At 34.4% G+C, this 4,265-nt stretch overlaps 1 pseudogene; it reads left to right on the top strand.

Moving 5' to 3' along the window:
* The first annotated feature begins 1,796 nt into the window (after positions 1 to 1,796).
* Positions 1,797 to 3,433, top strand: LOC144287608 (NEDD8 ultimate buster 1-like; annotated as a pseudogene).
* Positions 3,434 to 4,265: the final 832 nt, after the last annotated feature.

The raw sequence follows: 4,265 nt of genomic DNA, 5'->3' as shown, positions 1-4,265 counted from the left end.
CTTTATTCATTTTCACTTATTTTGAAGTTTTATCAAATGAATCACCTATGAGTTTTTATATAAAATATACATTTTATTTTTTGTTTTTATATGTGTCCTTCACTTTCATGAGAGTGTCCTCCACTGTATTTACATATTCAAAGACTTAAATGTCTTCTTTATCCATACATTTTTCTTTAACTCAATCATAAGCTCTTTCTCTGGAAGTTATAACTTTTCTTGTGGGCTCATAACATCTGTTGTAGTATATTATATTACTTTGCATTATAATGACTTAAATATATAAAACACTAAGTAATATATATTCCAAGCACAATGCTCAGCCTTCTGCATATATTTATTTAAATCATATACTATATATAAGGTCCTATTTTTACTTTATAGATGATAGAGCTAAAGTTTAGAGTTAAAAAATTTGCTCAAAATCACATTAAGGGTAGAATCAGGATTTTAACAGAAAATTCAGGGCAATCAGCTATAACATAATGTGTTTTCATGGGAGATGCATGGCCCTTGTCCAGAAATTTGAATTCTCTTGTAGAAGATATGACAAAGTCTTAGAAGTAAAATAATGAGGAGTAAAATAAAGTTTCGATAAAGCCACTATGCAATTTATCATTCAAATTGAGACACTTTTGAGAGCAAAGTCATACAGTTGATAATTATGTCAACATGTTTACATCAAGACTTGGGTTCAGAGTCACTTTGCATAAGTGGAACTATAAAGTAGTTCATTGTCAATACATGAAAATTAGCCTTTCTGTATGCAAAGCATTCTTGCTCCAGTTTCTGATCCAATATGGAAAGAAGCAGAAAATACTTCCAAAAGTCTCGGTTTCCCCAGACCTCTATCCAACAGGGATATTTTGGCCTATTCAGAGTTTCTTAGTTTTGATCCTTTGAGACACTTTAGATAATGTGACTCATTTTTAATGAATTGAGGGAAAACCTTTATTCAGTTACTACAAATTCATATTTCACCTTCTTGATCTGTCTTACCCACATTTTGGCACAGAATTTCTAGGATTAAACTTCAGCTTTGCCCTTATTCCTTGCTGACTTTCATGACCATAGCTTCTTCTCATATTTAGGCTCATAGATTGGATCTTGTTGATATTAACAAGTCAATTATCATCCGTCTTATTGAGTATTCACTCATTCAAGAAATAACATTTAGTGTTCACCTTAACACTGGGACATCTGGTGATACAAAAGCAAACAAGATGTAGCTCCTACTAACAAGGAGCTATCACAATCCAGTGGTAAAGACAATAGATGGTAACAGTGAAAAGCTTCTTTTACCAAATCTTACCTACAAGTCTGTACTTTGAGAGAAAATATTTGTGGTTGTTTCACTTTACTTTGTGCCCATATTGCCCTGCTTGACATATTTCATAGTGTTCATATATGCTTACTACATGCTACCATGGCAGTTTAATTATACTCCACTGCTTTGAGAAGAAACTTAGCAGATATGACTCTATGTTTAGTGAGGAATGGTTGAATTTCAATTAGATACAAGTTAAATGACAATTTTTTACTTCTGCTGTTTTTGTATTATCCATAGAAAAGCAAGTATATGCGTTCAAATAAGAAAACAATCTCCATAATGTAAGAATAGTTAAGGATCTTAATGGTGGAAATAAGAAAATCATGTGTGAACATTTTTAATTCTGGATTTACAACTTCCATCGTTAGCTTCATGAATTTCAGAATTCTTATTCTATATATAAGTAAAATGACCATATTTTCCCTTTATAGAATAAAAATGAATGGAATATTTGTTATAGGCACTGATGTATAATCAAAGTATGTTGAATATAGGTGGGGTTGGACTAGGTCTCCTGTGGAATGAAAACAGATCATGGCTGTTTCTGCATCCAGGTTCTTGGTGTGTCACTGTAGGTGTCCTGATAGTATGGGATGGTCCAGGTTCTTGGTGTGTCACTTTAGGTGTCCTGATAGTACAGGATGGTACCAAAGATGTATCTTTAGGCAGGTAACCCAGTTTTTAAGGAGAGACAATATGGAGATCTTTGTATACAGTTGGTTTTGTATTGAAGAACCTTGCTAAGAAGGACTCTGACAAGCTAGAAAGTTGTGAAAGTAAAGTAGAAAAAAATAATAAAAGTAATAGGTTGCAAAGTAATTGAGCATAGAACAGGAAATGAAAACTATAAGACAATAGGAATTGTCTCAATTGAGGTATTTTTACCTCCAAGACTAAGAAAAAGTAGGAAAAACTTGTTGGAGGTCTGTATGTACATTAATGGCAGAGAACTGAGGTCCAAAAGAGCTGAAACTTTTGGATTTCAAGAAACTTATATTAAAATTGTCTTAAATAGGGATCCCTGGGTGGCTCAGCAGTTTAGCACCTGCCTTTGTTTGGCCCAGGGCGTGATCCTGGAGACCCAGGATCGAGTCCCACGTCGGGCTCCCTGCATGGAGCCTGCTTCTCCCTCTCTCCGCCCCCTCTCTGTCTCTTATGAATAAATAAATAAAATCTTTAAAAAAATAAATAAAATTGTCTTAAATAAGGAACAACTTAGCTAGGGGAAACACTATAGTACTCTAACTAAAGCAGTCTAGAGTGGAAATGAGATAAAACTTCCAGGTTGAAGAAGAAGAGAAAAATGAAGCCAAAAATAAAAGAAGAAAGGAAGATTGGAAGATTATAATAAATATTAGACTAAAAATATGTTGTCAGAATGGGTTGAGTTTGTAGTGGATCCAGAAACAACACGTAGCTAACTAGATAGGTGAGAGACACCAGAATTCCTCCATCAGAAAGAAAAGCCCTTATGTTAATTGTGGGATATCATGAGTAAGGCAGAGCTTTCCTGAAAAGAAGAGTATGAAATAGTCTTGCTATACCTGTTGGACACTAACAAATTTTCTGAGTGTTGTAGAGAACAACTGATTATAGTCGATAACTATGAAGTGCTCCAGTTGGGTATAGCATGGTGTTACTTCTGCTTGGAACAACTGGAATGCTTGGAAAATGCAGGAAAAACATTAAAGTTGTTCTAGAAATCCTTTAAAAATTGTTATGATGGAAAACCACCAAAAACTGATCTATATCAAGGGAAATTGTGGGCAAGAGAAACTATTGTCTTTAAGACTTTACTTGCTTCAATGTATCTGGAATTATCACAATAGAAATGGTGAAGAGGCTTGTTAGTATCTCAGTAGGGTACGTCTACACTTCAAAGAGCTATGCATTGATCCATCATAAGTTCACAATTTGTTGCACTTGGAATTTACTGCCCAGGGAACCTGGCTTGGACTAAAGGCATAGGACAAGCACATGGATCAGATGGCCCCCCACATTATCAAGCACAGAGAGAAACTGACACAAATAAGGAAAGAGGAAGAAGAAGAAAAGACACTGACTAATCGGGTTCCTGGGTGGTTCAATCAATTAAGTCTTTGAAATTTGATTTCAGTTCAGGTTATGATCTCAGGGTCATGAGATCGAGCCCCATGTCAGGCTTGGCATTCAGTGCTAGAGTCGGCCTGAGGTTCTCTCTTTCCCTCTTCTGCTGCCCCTCTCTGTGCTCTTTCTCTCTTTCTTTAAATAAGTAAGTAAAATCTAAGAAAGGAAAGACACTGATTGGAGAAAATACTCTTTGAAATGAATGGGTTATCTCATTCCTGCAGCCATGCATGGCTATCAGGCCAACACAGACCTACATGAGATGAAACCCTGAAAATTGTTCTCAGTCATCCCCAGATATGATGGTTAAATGACACATATTCTGAAACCAACAATCATCAATAAAGTCCTCTGTAAAATATTGGCCGATCGATGTACGTGGGCTTTGGCATGGTAGTATCATTTTGAAATTCCAATTTTGACAGTTCCTTTTCGTTCAAAAATCTCCACAAAGAATTTTCCTTATTTCAGGTTTCATTTAAGAAATATTAGTTTTTGACTAGACATTTCACAGTAGTCTCTCCTAATATATTTGTCATCTTAAAAAATGGTAAAATAAAATCAAAAGAGGTTTCCTTCTTTTTCAAATCCATGACTTACATTATATTATGTATGGCAAAACTTTATAATATGTCTAGCCAAAAGATGATTTTAAAAGTATGAATATCTTGTGAGAAAAAAAATGCAAATAATATTTGAATCAAATTATGATTACTTCAAATGAATAAAGATATTTAAATGTAAACAGTTGCTCATCTAGTTTCTATGCTGGCACTAAAAATGCATAATTTATATTTGCCTCTGAATTTCAATGTTGAGTTACTATAAT

The sequence above is a fragment of the Canis aureus genome, chromosome 17 (assembly GCF_053574225.1).
Source record: "Canis aureus isolate CA01 chromosome 17, VMU_Caureus_v.1.0, whole genome shotgun sequence".
NCBI lineage: Eukaryota > Metazoa > Chordata > Mammalia > Carnivora > Canidae > Canis > Canis aureus.
The sequence above is the reverse complement of the archived record's forward strand: the minus strand, read 5'-3'. Positions and strand labels throughout refer to the sequence as shown.